Here is a 23,573-nt window from a genome sequence, read left to right as displayed (position 1 = left end):
TCATATGTTCCAGGCATACCCTACTCCATTGAAGCATCAGTTAAATTTGTTTTTTCACATTTAAAGGTAATGTGTTTTTAAAGGTAATTTAAACTTTACTTTACATGTGTTTTTTTTTTTAATCTTCTTTTTTGACGAGTTAAACTATTTTCCCTATCTGGATGCCAATGACGTCATCATCCAGTAAATTATATTAAGGGGCGTTTTCATGAGGGATCCCCTGACCCCACCCCCTCAACAATATTTCTCATATAAATGATACCCCAATACCCTCAATATCCCGTCGAATATTCCCATACTTTTTGTTTCCACTCAGACATTCTGCTTCCAGTGGGGGGGGGGGGTTAATGACATATATTTACATACAGGGTGTCCCAAAAAAATATACAACTTTTCTTCTGCAAAGAGGATGGTCAAAACATTTTTTAAAAAGATATATGGCTGGATAGAAAGCTGAAAGGTTAAAGTTTATTGTACCAATGTCAAATTTGCCACCAACATTTAAATTTTGGGATAGAATCGTTTTCTTTTCGACCACATGCTCGACGTAGGCTCCACATTGTCCGATCACTGCCTGCAAACGCGTTGTCATGTTCTCCATCACTTTGGGAAACGTTTCCTCAGGAATGTTCTGGATTTTTCGGTGGATGTTTTCCTTCAGCTGATCAAGAGTCTGAGGCCTAGGGTTTCCATAGATCCTGTCCTTGAGATACCCCCACAAGAAGAAGTCTGGTGGAGTAAGGTCAGGGGAATATGGTGGCCACTCAACGTCTTCGTAGAAAGAGATAAAGTGGCCCTCAAAATGTTGGTTGAGAAAACGCCTTGTTTCCCTGGCTGTATGGGGGCAGTGCCCCATCCTGCTGGAACCACTGGGTTCTCATCTGAATCAGGTTGTTTCTCCTGCGGGCCTAAGTACATAGCTCAGGCAGATAGAATTCCTGAATCATTTCGCGATAGTTCCTCTGGTTTACCGTGCAAGTGCGTCCCTGGTCATCTTCAAGGAAGTATGGACCAATTATCCCATACCAACCAACCGCCACCCACATGGTGACTTTGAGAACAGATCGAGGCACCAGTTCAGTTGATGCATTACCAGGATTTTCAGTTCCCCAGTACCGAAAGTTTTGCTTGTTTACCTCCCCGGACCAGTGAGCATGGCATTCGTCCGTCATGTGAAGTTTTTTTTGAAGAAGTCTGCATCTTCCTCCAACTTTCCTGAGAACCAATTTGCAAAGTCTAGTCGTTTGCATTTCTGTTGATCAGTAAGCACCGTTTCCGTTTGAATTTTGTATGGAAAGGCATGAATGTCTTGGCGAAGGATCCTCTGAACGGTGCTCTTATGAATGTTTGTCTCGGCAGAAAGTCGTCGAATCAATTTTTTTGGACTCTTAACGACCGCCTGTCTCACCATTTCCACATTTTCTTCACTACGACTTGTCCTCTTCCGACCACTGTGACCCTTGCGAAGGTCACAGATGGTTCCCACATTGGTAAACTTTGCGATGGTGCACTTTATTGTCCGAAAGTTTGGTGCATGGCGCAAGTGGATACCGAAATGTCTCGAGTAAAGACGTTGCACCTGTATGACACTTTTCGTCTGGTGTCAAAGTTCAAGAATTTTCGTCCGTTGTTGTACGGTCAGTCTTGGCATTTTTCTGGCGCTTGCTTGGTATCAAAATAAACTACAGGGTCTCTGCAACAAGAAATGAAGCATTAGTGACAAAATTACTGCTTTTTAGGATCAAACGAAGCATTTTAAAAGTTGTATATTTTTTTGGGACACCCTATTGTTTTTTTTTAAAGAAGAAAGGCACTTCCAATCAAAAATTAAACGAGATCTACTCTGCTAACTTTAGCAACAAGCAAGAGCAGAACCGGTCTCAGGCGACATCTTACCCACTTCACAGCAGGTTTCCTCAGGCCAATAGACTTCGAGCCTTGGCACATGTCCGGTTTTTATCCACGATGTGACGTCATTTCCGGTCATGTGCCGGTGCTCGAGGTGAAATGGAGGAGTGTTTTTATTTTGCCAAACCTCAAGGAAATAAACGTCTTTGGGCTAAACAAACCCTGCTTGTGTTTGTGGCGATCAGAGTATTTTGTCATGTGTGTCTGAGGCCTTAAGTCGTATGTTATTTAAGGTTCTGTTCATTTGCCTGGACTGTTCAAGGGCGCATATTCGGTAGGGGTCAACTAATTATTGGGATTATGAATTATCATTGTGATGGCTTGTTTTGTATATTTGTGCTTCCATCACACCACACCACTAATACTTGTTGAATCTGACTTGGTCTTCGGCTTGTTTTGCTTGCTTGCAGTGGTTTCATCTTAAGGTTTGCGGGAAATCTGTTTGAGATAGAGATTGGCCGTGGTCTTGAACCACGATGGTTTCCGCATCGGGGGGGGGGGGGGCATTTGATTACTCGAATAAAAGATAAGATCTGTCCATTGTTTGCCTTGGCTTGTCATTCGCCCAGCACAGAGATTTCAATTGGCATGGTAACGCGACGCTGGGTGTGGGACCCAACCTGAGATCTCTGTGCTGGGTGGCTGAGCTGGTTGCTAAGCAACTCATCAGATTTGAACCAGGCAACTTGACGGACCGGTGACTGTTACAATACATATCATATTAAAAAAAAAAGTCTTCACTTCTTCGTCATTGAAAACTGTCACAACAACATGATCCAGATAAAAAGTTTGCCCTTTCAATTGGAAATTAGACCTCAACTCAACAAAACATTAAATTTACAATTCTTCTCTTGGGATTCCAATTGTAGTCTTTTTCATGACTAAAACACATGAGGTACATATGTTTGTGCAAATTGAACTTTCTTTCAAGGAACTTCTTCCAATGTCTGGCCTGCAAAAGAAAACATGGAGGAAGATGAGGAACCACCTTATCATTTAGCTGATAAGGATGAAGACAAAGATGCAACGTTAAGCTCTTCACCGAAGGGACAAGAGGAAGAAAAAATGGAAGGCGATGAACGGGGATTGCAGCAGGTGGAGAATGAGGAGGAAATTGAAATTGAAATTGAAAATGAGGACGATAACCAGAGGAAACAGGTAATTGTGTTGTGTTTTTTTTTACGGTTAGTCGATTTTTTTGCAATGTGATGTTATATTGTGCTGGTAAGGTAGAACATTTTGTAAGTGAGCACATTGAATATTATGATGAAAATGGGGTTTTCTTTTAGAAATGGATTCTTTCCTCCAGGATTTCAAGCAAGCAGTGTACCACCATCTGTTCTCATCCACAATTCTGACCCATGATTTTTATTATCCACCATTAACCATTCATAACTCAACCATTTTACTTGCTGGTTTCAATTTCCTCCCCATGAGTCATTGTGCTGTCATAGCTGACCCCATGTAGAAACGTTCACCTGGACCTTGCCATTCTGGTTGGTCATTTCCCCAAACGGTTGACAACTTTCCCACCAAGATGTGTCTCCATACCACGTCGCTCCACAGACTGGTTTCCTCTGTCACCGAAGGTGGATGCAGGTTATGTTCTCACCCGTCAGTTTGTTTGTGAGCATGATATCTCAAAATGTTGTGGACTGATCCAGACGAAACTTGGTGGACAGGTTGGGTGTATGACAAGGATGAATTGATTAAATTTTGCTGAACATCTGAATTCAGATCAGTGAATTTTTTGAATTATTCTTCATGATTTAGTGGGCGAAAACTATATATAGTACGATATCTCAAAAAGTTATGAATTGATTTGGATAAAAGTTGGTGGACAGATTGGGTGTGTGACAAAGACGAATCTATTCGATTGTGGTGAAGATCCAAATCCGGATACAAGAATTATTAATTCTTTAAGTTATTCTTCCCCATTGAGAGATGGGACCAAACACTATATATAATGCAATGGTATTTGGGACATCACCTCTGGGTAACTCCAAGAGGACGGCATGTATTTAAGAGACCACAATCGCCAGTTGCGTGAAACAAGTATTTACAAGCAGAGAAAACGATGGAAAGACATGTGCACAACAATTACAGCACATGGACATTCCACCTTATCCAACAGACCCGCCCTCGTTTATCAATGACTTAACACTGCACAGTACATATGCTGGCATTATGCATCCGATGTGGAAGGGAGTGGTGAGTGATTGGCAAAGAATGATGGGATGAATAATTCGCAATGAAGATGAGCTGAGATGGAAAGAAATAGGCGGGGATATGAGGGACCCCTTGCACCCCTTACACTTGTTGACTCTGGCTCCAACGTCCTGATTGAAACCGGGACCACTCCCCCCTTCCCCGTGCTCTGTTCCCCTCCTGTTCCTTGCACAGCCGCAGCACCGGTGTTTTCTCGTGGGGGTAGTGATGTCACTCGCGGCACATATTGAATGCGTCTCCTGACAGCACACCTGGACGCCAAAGATGAAGCATCGGGTCCAGCTATGAAATTCCAGCAGCATGTTGTCATCACAGAGCTCACAGACCTGTTCAATAAGATCTGGAAAACGGAAGTTGTTCCAGCTGAGTGGAGACAAGGGGTAATCGTTAGGCTACCAAAAAAGGGAACCTTCGTGACTGCAACAATTGGAGAGATATAACACTCCTATCGAAATCTGGTAAAATATTTTTGCACAGTGCTCCTTAACAGACAAAAGGAAGATGTAGAGGAAATCCTTCGTGAGGAACAGTCTGGTTTTCGAAGTAGTAGATCATGCACCGAGCAGATTTTCACATTAAGGAACATCATTGAACAGAGCCTGGAATATCAGAAGCCACTCGCCATCAACTTCATGAAAGCCTTTGATTACATCCACCGACAGTCATTATGGATCATTACAAGACAGTATGGAAACCCACAGCAATATATCGATATCTTTAAAGCTCTGTCCCAAAACTCCATTTGCTGCATCAAGACCAGCTCTGGGACTTGAGACTCATTTGATATTGTTACAGGAGTATGCCAAGGATATATACTCTCCCCTTTCCTATTCCATTTGGTGGTTATCCCCCGCCAAGACAACAGCAAAGGGACCACATAAACTGGACAGAATTCTACCAATGTTGCCTCCGCAAGAAATGGGTTCCGTCCATCCGTACCTCCGTCTGTCTGTCACATTTCGTTTCCGGAGCTTAAGTACAAATCTCCTCAATATATAATTACGAAATTTGGTACACATATCAAGCAATTGGTGAACTGGTGCCTTTTGATATTTAGCGATTTCCCCCCAAAAAATTCTGTCACTTTCCATGGAAACAAGTTGGGTATTAAATAATTGAGGTTAACATTTGTTTCCAGAGCATAGTTGCAAAACTATTAACTATTTCTTTATGAAATTTAGCACACACATCAAGAATAAATTGAACTGGTGCGTTTTGCTACTTGTGGCGGGGATATTACTATGGCGGGGGATATCGAAGACTTTGTCTTCAATGGATGCGAGTTCACTTTATAATGAGGAATGCCATGACAAGTGCCAACTTCAGCATCTCACGGTAGCAACATCACTTGACAGACCTTGACTTGCAGATGAGGTTGCACTATTGGCTGAAGATTCTACTGGGCTGCAATACGACCTCCAGTTTGGAGAAATGCAGTGCCAAAGTAGGCTTACGTCTCAGCTGGCAACGACCAAGACCATGATCACATAACAATAGCAGAGGTCACCCTGTTACAGTTGGTCAATTATACAATGAGGAAGCTGACCATTTCCCAAATTTCGGTTGGACACTCACTCTCCAAGGAAGGTAATGCTGAGATTGACATCTACACAAGAATTGGAAAGGCAGCCTCAGTTTTTAGCGCCTCTGCAAAGTATGGAAATTAACCACGACTAATATTGCCACCAAGCTAAAACTCCACATGTCCATTGTCGTGCCCATTGCAATTTATGCCAACGAGACGTGGAAGACAACAGCAAAGGTACCACATAAACTGGACAGAATTCTACCAATGTTGCCTCCGCAAGATTCTTGGAATCACATTGAGAGAGATTTTCTTTATTCTCTCCATGTGATTCTAAGAATAAGTAAATCTCCCAGAGACTTATATACACAGTCTTTTTATAGAACTTTCACTCACCCCACACTTCACTTTGCCCACCCCACTCCCCTCATCCAGAGAAGGAACTGCCTTCGTGCTGTTTCTTGGTGCGACATTCTTTTGCAGGCCCTCGAGGCACTCGTGAAGGGAATCGGCTCGCGAGCATCCATTTTTGGTGCATTCCTTTGTCACAGGCACTCATGAAGTGGCTTGAAATAGTTTCGGGGGCTGTGCAAATAATAATCCGTTTGTGGGTGATGAAAATATGCGACAGATGGTTTGTGGAAAGGAATGTGGAATTATGAAAAATCATATTTGGGATTTATAACAACACAATGGCAATGCAGTCTGGATTCAGATCGAGCCTGTCAGTGGGATACAAAACGTAAACTGTTCAGCCTGGTGGAGGTATGTGCTCAACTGATTGGCCTTTCTGGTTCTGCTTCTTGTTTTTCTCGTCTTCATCCAATGTTAACGTCCGTTCTGTCCTTGTCCAAAAATGGACATCCTATGTTGACGACTCCCGCTCAGAACTGATGCATGTGCACGACCCATCTACACAATTGCTTTTAAACTGCCCAGAGTACTGTCAACACACTCCTTGGACCGCGATGCAGTGATTGCTGCCAGAGGTAGACATAAACAGTACTTGAGATAGTTTCTTCAACGTTGGATACCAACATGAAAACATTCACCACAACGCAGCATTACATGATTAGATCAATGAAATGACGTAATTATTCAGCATTTATCTCCATGAGAGGTCTAATCTGAGTCCCATGATATCACATTAATAAATCGCATCAATAACAATCACGAGATCGTTTTATTTTTTTTCGTGGCAGAGAATACATTTGTGGTGACATCATTAGCAAGGGGTACGTTCTGTTTTCAGAGCCTTCTCATCTCGTGAATGTAATGGTGGGATATTTTCCAAAATGTCATGTGACAGGCACATGCTAAGTAAGGCAGATGTAACAGTATTGACATGACATAATGATTCTGTGACCTTGTTGTACTGTGCTGCAGGTGATGCAAAAGAAGAAAGGCATCTTTAAACGCGTTCGCCATTGTCTAAAGAAATTCAAGCCAAAATGTTGCCAACGCCAAGGTAGGAAGATTAACATGAAGAACGTATTAAAATATAAACCGCGTGAGTGCATGTGCATCATTCACTTATCTGAAGATCCATGTTTGGTTTTTTAATATACAATAGTGCAATGATGTGATGTCATTGATGTAATTTCATACTTATATGCTCATACCTCTTTCCCTTTACCATATGTACTGTAGACTGAACCACCAAAACTACCCACCGAAACAACAAACCCCAGATAGTTCCAAAGGCACTGACCGGTGCTCTTCCACTAACCCTCAAGCAAGAAAGCAGGAACCATTTTTAGTCTTTGGTGGTCCTCAGCCGCGGGTTGAATCGCCGACCTTGCAGACAAGTGGACGTTCTAACCATTATTTCACAGACTCTGGTTACCAAGCCTTAATCCTTGGCCTGCCTGCACTATTTCATCTGAAATGAGAACAGGTCGTGTTATGCAAACGTTTTCATCAGCAAGTCAATTTACAGCAACTAGAATTCCTGAAGAATTGCATCTGTCTTGATATTCTTTCTTTGGACCAGTGACAAACTTCCTGAAATTAGATGAAGATGGAAACCCGATGCATGGCAATGGACTTAAAATGAGGGTTCCTAAAACCTATGTTGAACCAAACCCTTTTATCCTTTCTCCAACCCCCCTCATTACTGCCCAGCTACATTATCTGCCCCCACCTCCTCACACCACCTACCCATTTATTGATTTACTCGCAAATACCACCTGTTACATCACTGATGGGAATACTAAGAGAGAGTGAGGATGGGGAGAGAGAGAGAGAGAGAGAGAGAGAGAGAGAGAGAGAGAGAGAGAGAGAGAGAGAGAGAGAGAGAGAGAGAGAGAGAGAGAGAGAGAGAGAGAGAGAGAGAGAGAGAGAGAGAGAGAGAGAGAGAGAGAGAGAGAGAGAGAGAGAGAGTAAGTGTGAGAGAGATAAGGGGGTGAGGGGATGGAGAGGCAGGCGGAAGCAAGGAAGAGGGAGAGAGATGTGAGGAAGGGGATGGGGATCGAGGCAGGTGGAGGAGGGAAGGGAGAGTGAGGATGGGGAGGGGGAGAGAGGAGAGTTGTGGGAAGGGAAGGCAGCGTGATGAGGGGAATGCAGTGATGAGGGGAAGGCAGCGTGAGGGGAAGTGAAGGGAAGGCAGCATGAGGGGATGGTAATGGAAGAGAGCATGAGGGGAGGGTAAGGAAAAACAGCATTAGTCAGGGGCGGGGGGGGAGAGAAGACAACATGAGAGTGGGGAAGGGAAGACAGCGTGAGGGGCGGGGCAGGGAAGACAACGTGAGGGGAGGGTAAGGGAAGACAGTGCGAGGGGAGGGTAAGGGAAGACAGTTCGAGGTGAGGGAAAGGGAAGACAGCGTGAGGGGTGGGAAAGGGAAGACAGCGTGAGGGGGAGGAGGGTAAGGGAAGCCAGCACGAGGGGGAGGGGAAGGGAAGACAGCGCGAGAGGGAAGGTAAGGGAAGACAGCGCGAGAGGGAGGGTAAGGGAAGACAGCGCGAGAGGGAGGGTAAGGGAAGACAGCGCGAGAGGGAGGGTAAGGGAAGACAGCGCGAGAGGGAGGGTAAGGGAAGACAGCGCGAGAGGGAGGGTAAGGGAAGACAGCGTGAGGTGAGGGTAAGGGAAGACAGCGCGAGAGGGAAGGTAAGGGAAGACAGCGCGAGAGGGAGGGTAAGGGAAGACAGCGCGAGAGGGAGGGTAAGGGAAGACAGTGCGAGAGGGAGGGTAAGGGAAGACAGCGTGAGGTGAGGGTAAGGGAAGACAGCGCGAGGGGAGGGTAAGGGAAGACAGCAGGAGGGGAGGGTAAGGGAAGACAGCAGGAGGGGGTAAGGGAAGACAGCGTGAGGGGAGGGCAAGGGGAGGGTAAGGGAAGAGAGCACGAGGGGAGAGCAAGGGAAGACAGCGCGAGGGGAGGGTAAGGGAAGACAGCACGAGGGGAGGTTAAAGGAAGACAGCACGAGGGGAGGGAAAGGGAAGACAGCGCGAGGGGTGGAAAAGGGAAGACACCGCGAGGAGAGGGTAAGGCAAGACAGCGCGAGGGGAGGGTAAGGGAAGGCAGCGCGAGGGGAAGGGAAGACAGTGCGAGGGGAGGGTAAGGGAAGACAGCGCAAGGGGTGAATAAGGGAAGACACTGCGAGGAGAGGGTAAGGCAAGACAGTGCGAGGGAAGGGTAAGGCAAGACAGCGCGAGGGGAGGGTAAGGAAAAACAGTGTGAGGGGAGGGTAAGGGAAGACAGCGTGAGGGGAGGGTATGGGAAGACAGCGTGAGGTGAGGGTAAGGGAAGGCAACGAGAGGGGAGGGTTAGGGAAAGCAGCGAGATGGGAGGGTAAGGGAAGGCAGCATGAGGGCAGGCTGAGGGAAGACAGCGTGAGGGGAGGGTATGGGAAGACAGCGTGAGGTGAGGGTAAGGGAAGACAGCGTGAGGGGAGGGTAAGGGAAGACAGTGCTAGGGGAGGGTAAGGGAAGACAGTGCTAGGGGAGGGTAAGGAAAGACAGCGCGAGGGGAGCGATTGGGAAGACAGCGCGAGGGGAGAGAATGGGAAGACAGCGCGAGGGGAGGGATTGGGAAGACAGCGCGAGGGGAGAGAATGGGAAGGTAGCGCGAGGGGAGGGAATGGGAAGACAGCGCTTGGGGATGGTATGGGAAGACAGCACTTGGGGTGGGGATGGGAAGACAGCGCGAGGGGAAGGTTAGGGAAGACAGCGTGAGGGGAGGGTTAGGGAAGACAGCGTGAGGGGAGGTAAGGGAAGACAGCGTGAGGGGAGGTAAGGGAAGACAGCGTGAGGGGAGGGTTTGGGAAGACGGTGTGAGGCGAGGATTATGGAAGACGGCGTGGGGGAGCATAAGCGAAGATGGCGTGAGGGGAGGGGTAGGGAAGACGGTGTGAGGGGGGGGAGGGAAGACGGCGTGTTGGGAGTGGGAGGGAAGACGGCGTGAGGGGGAGGGGAAGGTAAGACGGCGTGAGGGGAGGGGAAGGGAAGACTGCATGAGGGGTGGGGAAGGTAAGACGGCTTGAAGGGAGGGGAAACGAAGATGGCGTGATGGGAGGGGAAGGGACGACAGCATCCAGGGTTGTCACCGTGTTGAAAGTGCTTTCAATCGTCGATTCTTTTCGCGAACTTGTTGTCGACTTTATTTTCTTTGAATCTGCGTTCTCAACCATCAAGAATAGGTACTCTCTCTGGTGTTTGGTTTTCAAGTCTTTCAGAAAATTGGGTGGATTACAGTGATTAGCAAGGTCTATTGAACAACGGAACTTGCAACTCTTGGACTGTCTTCTTTAACCTTCCCAAAATCATTCCAAAACTGCACTTCTGGACCTTTTAAGCGACATGTTGTCAAACCTTTTCAGTCACTGTATTACCTACTCATCCATCAGCATTGCAACCAGCACACTTTACCGGCCAACTCTAAATGCCTTGCTTTTCAATTAAGAGGAACATGCCTTTGGCTATATTGCAAAAGGGACACCCCAGGGGCATGTTCCTTTTCAATTAATACATTACCAGGCCATGTGTAACCAGAACATGCCTAACAGGGGTGAAAAATAATTCTGCCCCCCCCCCCCAAAACACATTTCTATGAAGTCGGAATTGCTTTCATCCTTCTGAATCAGCACGATCAGTTCGACCTTGCTGGGATGATTGAGCCATTCAAGCATCCTGCATTGGGGTGGCGACCTGTCCAGGATTGTGCCCAAATAGCTGAGGAGACTTCTTTGGTTGCACTGACGCTCTGTACGAATGTGGTCCCAATGGAATGGAATGGAATTGCTCAGAATCGACATCAATTCCTGTTCACTACTCGATTCCTTTTGATTACATGGTTGGAATAGAGTACTTTGGAAATGATTCCACCTACCACTATTAAGCACACAAACAAAAGAAACGGTTGGCTTGGACAAACGAAACACCGTCAAGATGATCGGAGTATCAAAAAATGTATGAATTGTACACATGAACAACATTTTCTCGAAGTCAGAACTGCTGCTAAGGTCAATTCCACAGTTTAAATTGTGAAACTTGGCTCAGGTTAAGAGGTTCTTGAGGTTATCACATGTGTGGAAACTAAGTAAACCCACAAACACTCAGAGATGCCAGTAATGTCAAACAATGGCCGAGTTGGACAAAAGAACACTTTCTTTTAGCAGTCAGAACTGCTGCTGAGGTCAATTAAGAAGTTGAAATTTTGAAATTCGACTCGCTTTAAGAGATTCTCGAGGTTATACCATATGTGGAAATGAAATAAAGCGACGAACGCTGTTGTCTACGGGCGTTTATAAGCATTGCAATGTATCTCCATGAATATGCAAATTAGCGGTGGCCATTGTCGAAATTACTATTTTTCTTCATATCTCCAAAAGTAAGCATCCAAAATAATAGCCTGGTTGAGGTGTCTGCACCCATGTTTGTAGGATCACTGGTCATGATAAACCCACTTAAAATTTAATAACATTTAAATTTAGCTCATTAATATGCAAATTAGCGGTGGCCATTGTCGAAATTACTATTTTTCTTCATATCTCCAAAAGTAAGCATCCAAATAGCCTGGTTGAGGTGTCTACACCCATGTTTTTAGGGTCACTGGTCATGATAAACCCACTTAAAATTTAATCACATTTAAATTTAGCTCATTAATATGCAAATTAGCAGTCGCCATTATCAAAATAACAATTTTTCATAATATATCCAGAAGTAAGCATTCAAACAGCCTGGTTGAGGTGTCCAAACCCATGTTTTTAGGGTGACTGGTCATGATAAACCCACTTACAATTTGATAACATTGAAATTTAGCTCATTAATATGCAAATTAGCATAACCCTACCCCCTGAATTTGTTCCCGCTGATCGGCGTTTTTGCAGTACAGTTATGCAACAATAAAACTGTTTGAAAATAACTTGCGCAGAGCCGTTTATCCCCAGTACAGTTGTGAAGAAATGGCTGACCTCAGAAGATCAACAGCATGAACTATTTCTGATCAAGTAAGTTGAGGCTTGTAATGTTATGAAAGAAACATGGAGAACTGAGTTTTAAGTAAGAGTAATGTCTTCCGATACAGTAGAATGATCGATATTATTTGCAAGCAAGTTTTTTTATTACTATTGAACATGATCTGTCTAAAAGCAACTGTGTATTTTATTTATTTTTAAAAGTACAAAGGGTGGAACCTGTTTCCTGAGAATTTTTTTTAAATACGAACAAATAAAATGTTTACTGATGTTTATAATTACCTCTATTGTTACAGGTTGAGGCTCCATCATCATGGGAGACTGTTTCTTCAGTCCCTGGGATGCAACTAAAGCTGGAAAACCTCTGGTAACAGTTGGTCCAGACAGAGTGCGAAGTATCATCCGGTCAAGCAAAGCAAGACAAGATGGTATACATGAAGAGCTTGAACAGAGATTACAGGCAGAGGCATCTATCGAGCTCAAATGCCATAGAGACTGTGTGTCAACATACACATCACGCTCACATAGAAAGACACTTGAAACGAATGAGTAATGTCTGTTTGGAAGATGCTTCAACAAGCAAAAGAAGCCGCCATTCAAAGACGACAGTATTTGACTTTGAAGAACATTGCATTTTTTGTGGAGAAAAGTGCATCATGGACTTTGATAAGAAGAATCCTAATCGTTGGCGGTGAGTTCTCCTTTGTAGGACTGCAGATCGGGTTGATCGGACAACTTTCAAACAAACTATTCTAGATGTTATCGATTCCCGCCAGGATGAAGAAGGACACCAGGTCAAGATACGATTAATGGGCGCAATCAGCGGTCTTCATGCTGCTGATGCGAGATATCACGATGACTGCAGAAAGTCCTTCATAGCACACCGTTCTGTTGCAGCAGCAGTACACAGTGGCAGAGAAACTCAGGACATTGAGCCAGCTGTCAGTTATACCATCCTATCGATGAAAAAGGACATGTTGCGCATCTGGAATTCAGAAGAAGTCTACAATATGTACAAGGGTCGTGGAGGAAAGCTATACTCTCGACGAACCCTGTTATCCAAATTGTTGGATATACTTGACATTGAGCTTCTGCTTCTGTCTGGTGAAGGTGTCGCTAGTTTAATCTTGTTTCGCAGCAGAGCATCTACTGCGATCAACTTAGTAGCATCAGATTAAGATGACGCCATTGATGTTTCCATAGAACGAATTTCCAAGAAGGTTGCACAGGAATCTAAGCAATTGTCATCCGACCCCAGTTCCTATCAGACGAGAATTAATATAGATATTGCTAATGAAGCAGTGAGTTCAACCCTTCAATTGCTACTCTCAAAAATATCAGCGAAACTGGACTGCACACTTCCAGGAGCCCTGATAGGAAACATCATAATGAATATGATCACCAATCGACCAACTACACTCCAAATAGCACTCGGTGTTCTAGTCAGTCGTAAAAGCCTCATCGAGCAGTTGTTCAACTATCGTGTGATGGAAACGTACGACAGTTGTACACTCAGTACGGATGGAAACATGATGAGGCATCAAGATCATTACTTCCAATTATGTTGCCGCCCAATGTCGCTCTTGCACCACCAGAGATCTTGGAGCTAATACGATGTGGATGTTCCTCCGACAAGCAATGCTACACAGCTCAATGCTGCTGCACAGCAGCCAGGTTACCATGCACAGTTTTCTGTACGTGGCTGCAGATACTGGCTGCAGGAATGAGCGCACCAAGACAGATGCTGCATTTACCCTTGATGAGGACTCTGACACTGAATGAGACACGAAGCACTGAAGTAGCCTTCATAAGGTTTACAAACCTGTTATATACATGAACATTTGATTTACACAGGAATGTCTTCTTTTGTTCATGTTGTTAGCTGCTTTCATTGCATACTGTCGAATTGTTGAATCTGTATGAATAATAAAGTGATCTATATTCACAAAGACTGAAGTGTTTTTTGTTTTTTTTCGATCTATATATCTATTTATCTACATTTTCAATAATGGCAACTGCTAATTTGCATATTAATGAGCTAAATTTAAATGTTATTAAATTGTAAGTGGGTTTATCATGACCAGTGACCCTAAAAACATGGGTTTGGACACCTCAGCTGGTGTATTGGCAGCTCGGTTGGTCCAGGCCTTGCCATGCGGCCTGTCAACGACTCCTCAGAGGAGCGAACGGGCCTTGCTCTTTTAGAGTTGATGCTCTCTTAAGAGCCCGCTCACTCCTCGGCGTCGCTCGGACCGTTATGTTGCTGGCTGGCGACTTCTCTCTGGCTTCCTCCACCGACCCACAATTCTGCACGGCATTGCAGGCTTGGCTGGACTCCAGGCTCCCAACTCCGAACTGCAGACTCCAGACTCCACTCCAGAGTGTGAGGTGAGGAGAGAGGTGAGGAGAAAAACATTGTGCGGACCCTAATGAAAGGTTAATGTGTTTAACCTTTCCATCCACGGTGCACACGGAAGATTTACAAGGTTTACAAACCTTCATAAGGTTTACAAACCTGTTATATACATGAACATTTGATTTACACAGGAATGTCTTCTTTTGTTCATGTTGTTAGCTGCTTTCATTGCATACTGTCGAATTGTTGAATCTGTATGAATAATAAAGTGATCTATATTCACAAAGACTGAAGTGTTTTTTGTTTTTTTTCGATCTATATATCTATTTATCTACATTTTCAATAATGGCAACTGCTAATTTGCATATTAATGAGCTAAATTTAAATGTTATTAAATTGTAAGTGGGTTTATCATGACCAGTGACCCTAAAAACATGGGTTTGGACACCTCAACCAGACTGTTTGGATGCTTACTTCTGGATATAGGAAGAAAAATTATTATTTTGATAATAGACTGCCAATTTGCATATTAATGAGCTAAATTTAAATTTTATTCAATTTTAAGTGGGTTTATCATGACCAGTGACCCTAAAAACATGGGTGTAGACACCTCAACCTGGCTCTCTGGATGCTTACTTTTGGAGATATTAAGAAAAATAGTAATTTCAACAATGGCCACCGCTAATTTGCATATTAATGAGTTTCCACAAAAATGCGCAAGGGTGCCAGAGTGGCATCAATCAGAATATTCATTCAGATCGTCTGATTATCATAAAAATGCAGAAAAACATTGTGCGGACCCTAATGCACGCTTTTCTTGCCAACACTCGGACTATTATAGAATTCCCCTGGCAAGCCATATATTCCAGAGGCTTTTCCATCTTTCAGGCTCCTCACAGCTGCTTCAAGTTCATCTGCCGAAATTGGAGAGTCAAGCACGCGTTACTCATCCTCCTTGACATTCGGGAGCCCAGCAATTAATTATTGCATTACCTCAATGTCCACGCTCTGAGGAGAATACATGTTAGAATAGAAATCCCTCAGTGTACGCCTGATCGCTTGCTGAGAGGTTACCAGGGACCCATTGGGAGTGAGTAAACTGTGAATTTGTTGTGACATTTTAAGAGAGGTCTCTAATTTAAATTGTTTGGCATCTCCAATGAATTAAAGAATTAAAGAAATCCTTGTTTGGCATCTCCAATGTTAAATAGCTCATTTACATTCTTACCAAGGTACCTATTGCTTGTTGCCGTACCATCTCCTCCAGCAATGCTTTCTTAGACCATATCAATTGGTCACACGTGTCTTACCCATCCTCATTGTTGTTCTGTTCTCGGAATACTATTTCCCGTTTTAATCGGTCAATTGATATTGACTGCCTTTTGGTGCTGTATAAACTGTATTGTTGGCATAAAGGTTTTTTGGGTTTTTTTTGCAATATCCCACCACAACAGGAAACGATCAAAATCAGATCGAGAAGAACGAATTTTCTCCCACACGACTCGAAAGGCATCATTGAAACCCTTCTCTTTTAAGAGACTTGTATTGAGAGACCAATAAACACTGCCACAGGGTGGAAAGGGTAATTTGAAAGACATTGAGATTCGGCTGTGGTCAGGAAACCCAGTCGGCACAATTTGAGTCGAAGACACAACATTTAACATGAGCTTATTTACGAAAAACCTGTCAAGTCTTGCCATTGACATAATGCCATCATTACATCTGCACCATGTGTAACAGTGCAAAAGTGGATGTTGTGACCTCCGCACATCCTTAAACTGGCAATGTTTAATGGTGTCTTCCAACACTTTGTGGAGGCAACATGCGGTTCATGGCCATTCCTATCAATTGAAGGACAAATTGTACAGTTAAAATCTCCCGCAATACAAATAAAAGCAGTTGCATCCAAAGTTTTTACTTCGTCCCGTAATGTGGAAAAGAAGATTTTCCTCTCCATGGGATCACTTGGTGCATATACTTTTAGGACAACAATCTTTTGAGTGTTGTAAAAGAAACTCCACTGATATCAAATGCTATTTATAGATTTATTTGAAGAAAATCTGATGAGCACACAACCTCTGACTTAGGCAGACAGCAATGCCGGCTCGAGGTGTAGGAAACCCGCTTAACCACCGCGGCCCCTTGAATAGTTTCACCCAATCAGCTACCCGAGTGTTCATAGCATGGGTTTCTTGTAATAAAATAATGTCAGCTTTTGCTTTCTTGATTGCTTCAAGGGTTTGTATTTTCCGTAAAGTGGAACGACCTTCATTTATATTCAGAGATACAATGTTCAATTTCATTATTGATTATTTTTTGGAATGAAGTCACTTTCCTCATTTAGTTCCTTGTTTGCCTTTGTAACAGCTTTCCTTAAGCGCTCAAATTCGGGTTCCTTAAGGTCCTTCCCTTGCAGCAAAGGCTTCGCAGCTGAAATAAAGGCCAGAATATTGGGGAAATTATCTTTGATTCGCACGTTGCGTTGTCTAAAGGTTTCTTTTGGAAACCTAACAATATTTTCTTTAACCACTTCAGAGTGCTCATCTTCCTCTTGAGATGCACTCAAAGCTTCTCGCAAAGGAATAGGAAGGTCATCAGCCATTACATCTGGTTCATCGTGGTCAGTTAATTGTGCTCCAGCAGCTAGCTTTGTTGCTGTGCTACCTACTCGATCATCGTCTACTTTAGCCTCCTCATCCTCATTCTCCTCAAGCAGGAGGGTGGAGACGTCGCCATTAATATCACCATCAGTGATTAATTTACCTTTGCAGGTTTGATCTCCGCTTTCAGAAATCTCTTTGTTTTCATCGTGAGCAGGTGGCATGATCTCAGCCCTACTCTCGTCACTTTGCTCACGACTAACATCATTGGGACTATTTTCCGCTTGTACCACTAACACCTTGCTGCCCTTATCCTCCTTTTCAGGATTTAAAAAGGACCTTTACAAAGGCTTTTGTAAACCTATGTCCTCAATCATTCCCTCTGCAGGCTGTGACTCCTCTTCTGTGTCGTTTACACAACCCACAAGTACATGGGCTGACTCATCGTTGACACAATTAACCGCCATACTTATCTCATTGCTTATACTGTGCCTATGAACTTCATCAGCACCCTTCTTTACTGTACCCTGGCGTTCCAGCAGACTCCTGATCCACACGTGACTCGTTTTCAACGTTCTGTGTGACGTTCACAGGAGTTCCTGCTCTGGTTTCCTGAGCATGTTTTCCTCACATGAGGACAATATTGCCTTGTGTGGCCGGACGCTCCGCACTCATCGCATTTCGCCTCTCTGTTGCCGCCAAAACCCGATGCTCACTTTTTGCTATTTTAAACACGAGAGACATTCAACTACGTCACACCCTCTTTTAAAACAACATAGCAAACCCGTCTAAACGTTTCGATGTGTTTAACCTTTCCATCCACGGTGCACACGGAAGATTTAATAATTCTCGACACCACAGGACCGACTGACCGAGTTTTGAAGAATTTCTTCCTCAGACAGCGTCGGTAAAACGTTGGACAACAAAATCTTTGATGCCAGAGTGTCCCACGATGAAACGGGAACATACCGGTCATCACCCAGAACGAGTCCATTCTGCTCAACAACGTGTGAGAGGTGAACATTCGAGACGAAAACAACGATCTTGTGGAACATTCGAGACAAAAACAACGATCTTGTGGAACATTCGAGACGAAAACAACGATCTTGTGGAACATTCGAGACGCCGCCCGAACGTTCTCACAACCGATCAGTTCGCCGATCGTGATGAGAGCTTTCTCCAGTTAAAGAATATATAGTTAAAGAATATATGATCTATTTGCTTGTATTGTGTGTTTGTTTGTTTGTTTGACTTATACGCACGACTGAACCACAGGACAGAATAAATTTAAAACTGATGGCTGTACATTTGGTGCACCCAGCAAGTTTTGAGGCGGTTTAAAAAAAAAATCCATTGTCCTGTAGTTTAGGGTGGGGGAAGGACACCAATTCTCCCGATTACGATATGCATGGCATCACACCTCTCCTGGTGAGAACAGGTCTTGCAAGTCATAATGAAATAACCAATTCTGGGGAAATTGACCCATAAGGACATATTATTGGCAAGTTTTTTTCAAATTGATGATGAGCTACTTCACAAAGATATAATGCACAAGAAATTTCGCTATTTGGCCACAAATGTCCATGATGCATTCATTTAAGGGAAAACGGGATAATATTATTGGTATGTGAATTCACATTTGAGCTTTGCATATTGGTTTGAATCTTGACCCAGTTATAAAGTCACCCAGTGTTTGGTACGCAGGGTGTGGATCAATGTGTGCATCATCCATCAGATGGACGTTAACTCGGAGGACCCGTCTGCAGGCACTCACTGGTCGGTGGACATCAAATGCCATGGTATCTTTCGTGAAGGTGAGGTGAGTTATCGCCGACACCATGAAACAAATTCCAGATTCCTGCTGAAACAGGAGGTAGGTAGCAGGAGGTCAAGGATTCTCAAAAATTCCTCAATGCCAGGTTACACTGCTTGCTATCTCCGAGTGTGGTTGCCATGCAGGCTGCAACTCTTACACCACAAAAATGTAGTCCACCGAGCCATTAAAATGTGACAGCTGAACGGTCATCTTTTTTTACGAAGGGAAACCATTATCAATCATTCATTTTGTTCCTCAGAATCAAACTTCCAGCTTCACTGTTGCCAAAGAAATAAACTTCCTCACAAGATGGAAGTCAGTGCATAATGGCATGATGTAATCTTATATTTGGTTACAGTTTCGAGGAAAAGCACAGGTGAGGAGACCGTTCCAAACATTTATTCAACGTATGCAGGAGCAGTAACATGCAGGAGTGAGTGAGGGCGAGTTTCGTCACATTGGCTTATGTTCATCGTTTGTTGTCAGGGATACAATTGGTCTACGTTATTGGTTCACGAGCGCCAGCCAGTGACCACTACAAAAAAAAAAAAAATTGAGATTTGTTCTTCACTTATTATCAGTATTTCCGTCGATTTTTGGGAAGTCGATCCAGTCGAAAAAAAAAATTTTTTTTTTTTTTTTTAAATTTTGAAATTTGTTCTACCATTATCAGTTTTTCCGTCGATATGTTTGTCTGTCTGTCTGTCTGTTCGGTCCAGTGCTCCTTTAATACAATGGCGATTTCAATGAAACTTGGTGGGTAGGTTCATACCATGACCTAGTTGTGTGCAAATGAGAACCGTTGCTATGGACACCACCGTTGCCTACCAACGGGACTGAAATTTTTGAAAAAATCATTAAAAACATGACTTCTTCGAAAATTAAAAGTCGGGCCACGAGCGACTGTGGGCAGTACATTCAACTCTTTTGTCAAAAATTTCCAGCCGAATCCTATGAAAACTGTCGGAGAAGATTGACTTTGAATGAACCCTGGTCGAAAACAATACAAAAACGAAGTTCGTTATATCTCAGAGACTATGGGTCAGATATACATGAAACTGGTATGGTAGGTTCATGGTATGTCCTAGTTACCTTCGCATTCTGCGAAAGGTTATGTATTGGTCGCTGTGTATTTATTTATTTGTGAATATGTGTGCGTGTTTGTTTGTTATTCGCATAACTCAGAAAGTATAAACCAAATCGCTTGAAATTTGGTGGGATGATGGGTTCTTATCCAAGGAACATTTGATTAGATTTTGGGAGTGGTCGGGTCAAAGGTCAAGGTCACGGAAAGGTCAAATTCGTATTTTTACCATAGCACAGTCAATTTTGATCTAATTGGCATGCAACTGATGCCAAAATGTTCAGAATTCATTGCCCAATCTTGTGATGGGCGACATGACACAATTACGTCATTACCCTTGTTAGCGGTTGGGGGTCAAAGGTCAGTGGGGTCACGACCTTTCAAAATATGTGGTTTTTGTCATAACACGGTCAAATCAAAACCGATTTGCATGAAACAAACACCAAAATGTTCACCGTTCTGTTCCCCCCACTCTCATGCCAAGAACAAAAAAGTAGCGGAGGCGAAGGTATGCGCTTTACCGAGTGCCCATTCTAGTTATGTGTGAGAAAGAATCGTTGCTATGGACCTCTCCGTTGCCTAGCAACGGCCGAAAAAACCTCTAAATGTGGGGGTATTTTAACTAAAAAAACAATCTGCAGCATTATCAATTGAGGCTAGAATCATGAACTTTCTTGTGCTTAATCCTCAGGTAATTCCCCATCGAACGGGCCCATCGCGTCAGGTTCTATTGGGTAGGCGACTACCCATGTTCACCTACCGGCTTGTCTGTCTGTCTGTTCGGTCCAGTGCTCCGTTAATACAATGGCGATTTCGATGAAACTTGGTTGGTAGGTTCATACCATGACCTAGTTGTGTGCAAATGAGAACCGTTGCCATGGACACCAACGTTGCCTCACAACGGGACTTTGAAATTTTAGAAAAGTCATTCAAAAAATTTTTTTGAAAATCAAAAATCGGGCCACGACTGACTTGCCAGTACATTCAGACATATTGTCAAAAATTTCCAGCCGGATCCTATGAAAACTGTCGGAGAAGATAGACTTTGAATGAACCCTGGTCGAAAACAATAAAAAAACGAAGTTCGTTATATCTCAGAGATTATGGGTCAGATATAGATGAAACTGGTATGGTAGAGTGCAAGAGTGCAAGCAGACATCACAGAAGACTCGTTAAACCGCCGGTACTTCTTTCCTCACTACCTTTTAAGACATTAATCAAAGTATCAATACACTGTAAAACATCCAAACCTCGTTCATTAACATCACGTTCAGCCATACCTGAATTCCAGAACTGACTTGGTTTGCAAGGAAAACTTTTCCAAAGGCTCCTTCTCCCAACAACTTTCCCATCTTCATTTCAAGAAAGGGATGAGAAAAGAAATGGAGAAACACGCCGAGTCAATCACAATCCCCATCGATACGATGAGAGCAACTAAATATATAAATGACAAATTGTTCAAACAACCAATTAATTAATTAAAGGCAAAGTTCCAATTTCTCGAAGGTGTGCCAAAGATTAAACAAAAACCCTGAATTAATTATCAGGTAAACAAACCATTTACAGGTACGAACCTGAAGATCCTCCCATTCAATTGAGCACGTCATTGTAGTCACAAAGACACACTTGAGATAATCTATCACAAAACAACAAGGACCCAACTTGCAGATATTTGCAGACTGCAGGTATAAGACTGCAGATATTTGCAGATACTTGCAGGACCCACCTTGCAGACCCAACAAGGAGTCAAAGACCCAACGTGTGGGAGAAAATAATTATATTAATGTACTCTCAATTATAATTGTTGCTGGTGCTTTATAAATTTAATTTTTATGCTACAAGTCAAATTGGATGTCAGTGATGCTTTGCTTTACCCAAGAGTCTTTTGACCGAAATGTTGATAAAAAGGAATGTCTTACTATGGAACAAAGTGACCTGGTTGATAACACCAACTTTTGCCATGATAACGTCATTCCATTTCACCTTGTCGACACGTATTGCAATTGAAGTTCTTTTGCCTCATGCTTATCAGCCCCCTCCACTCCCCCAAAAGCATATAAATACCAGGAAATGTAATCTTGGCTTAGTGAAAACCATTGTGGATGGATACCATCTCAGTGGATTGGACTCCATAGTAATATGTTAATAAAATTATCTGATGTAATGTACTTTCCGTTGTGGACAGTGAATTAATTGTGGCTTTCATTTGAGTAACAGGATTTATATCGAGTCGGTTAAAACGGTTAACAACAAATTTCCACAACACTCCCATTCAATTGAGCATGCCAAAGACACACTTGAGATAATCTATCACAAAACAACGAGGACCCAACTTGCAGAGCAACCCAATAACGAGGACCCAAGTCTGTGCTTCAAGAAGCAGCAAATAAACTACTTTGTGATGTCACGCACAGTGATGTCACAGCTTGTAGTGACGTCACAGAGGCACAAAGTTGAATATCAATCTTTGGGCTCACTATTTGTTTTTGTGGTAAATAATTATTTGTTAAATGTGCATTTACTGGCGAACATTGTACGTTTTATCAAATCATTATGTGATGTGTAAAATGCGATGATGATCAGATGTCGGTTCGTTCGTTTCCGTTTCCCATTTGAACAGCAAGTTCGTGATCTCGGGAGATCTCAGCTCCAAATCCCGTCTCCGCTGTTCATTTCCCCGTTGTCTCGAGGTGTCCTTGCAATCCATGTATAAGTAAAGCAGAACTTGTTTGGGTTTTATCCTGTACTTCCTGTCTTCGTACATCGAGGTCTCCTAACCAATGTCCTCGTCGTGCGAGTGATCACGGACACGTTACAACATGAGTCCGAGTTCACAGAACAAAATGTCCATCATTTGTATTTCATTCTCTGTGATAGCATTCATGACGTCACACCACCGGAACTTGCACCGTTAAGGGCTCCGAGGGTCGGACACACACGGTCCCCTCCGAGGGTCACAAGATCCCTTTAACACCGTTACAAACCAACATTAGAAATATAATTAGTTTGACCCTGGTTACACAGCATCGGCTTGATGAGGTTTATTACGACCTTTAGTTTCTGCATTAACCAACAGGAACGAACTCCGTTAAAAATAAACAGAACTCATTTCCTTTGATCTCATTGGAGTTGACGACAAACTTTTTTTATTTTGTGGTTGGTGGAACTCTCATTCACAACACCTGGTCATTCAGGACGTTGCAGACATCTAATCACAGGGTGTCCCAATTTACACACCAACCCAAACCCCACCTCGCGGTATACACCATTTACACACTGACCCAAACCCCACCACGTCACACACACACCCATCATGTATCAGGCAGGGAAAGCAGTTTGAATGCCCCATCAATCTTTTATTGTTCTCCACACACAGAAACCTCAGAACCATCCATGAACCCATCCTCCTCATGCCGCCATGTTCCCGCCTCGCGATGACTGCCCTTCCTGTTGATCTGATACGTTAATTCATGGCATCTCCCCCTCCCATTACGTGTGAAAATGGATTAAAGATTCACACAAGAGTAATGAAGACAACACTAAATAATACAAAGATCATGAATATGTGAGTATTGGTTACAAATGGAGGCGGATCGGCACCTTTGGAACTCTGGATGATCGTCGGGGTACAAAGCCGACAGACG

The 23,573-nt window shown here is 43.4% G+C and overlaps 1 protein-coding gene and 1 long non-coding RNA gene across 2 annotated transcripts in view; one reads left to right on the top strand and one right to left on the bottom strand.

Moving 5' to 3' along the window:
* LOC147018643 (sperm motility kinase 2B-like) overlaps positions 1 to 2,975 on the top strand; it is a 136,450-nt gene extending 133,475 nt beyond the window's left edge. The window contains exon 26 of the mRNA XM_085898530.1: positions 2,840 to 2,975. The gene's annotated coding sequence lies outside the window, so the exon portion shown is untranslated. The remainder of the gene's footprint in view (positions 1 to 2,839) is intronic.
* Positions 2,976 to 3,894: 919 nt separating this feature from the next.
* LOC147018642 (uncharacterized) overlaps positions 3,895 to 23,573 on the bottom strand; it is a 56,743-nt gene continuing 37,064 nt past the window's right edge. The window contains exons 2-3 of the long non-coding RNA XR_015062474.1: positions 21,210 to 21,281; positions 3,895 to 4,500 (exon numbers count right to left, since the gene is read on the bottom strand). This is a non-coding gene — a long non-coding RNA (uncharacterized LOC147018642). The remainder of the gene's footprint in view (positions 4,501 to 21,209; positions 21,282 to 23,573) is intronic.

This window comes from Eptatretus burgeri, chromosome 10 (genome assembly GCF_056783735.1).
Source record: "Eptatretus burgeri isolate ZD-2024b chromosome 10, Ebu_testis_v1, whole genome shotgun sequence".
NCBI classification, from domain to species: domain Eukaryota; kingdom Metazoa; phylum Chordata; class Myxini; order Myxiniformes; family Myxinidae; genus Eptatretus; species Eptatretus burgeri.
The sequence above is the reverse complement of the archived record's forward strand: the minus strand, read 5'-3'. Positions and strand labels throughout refer to the sequence as shown.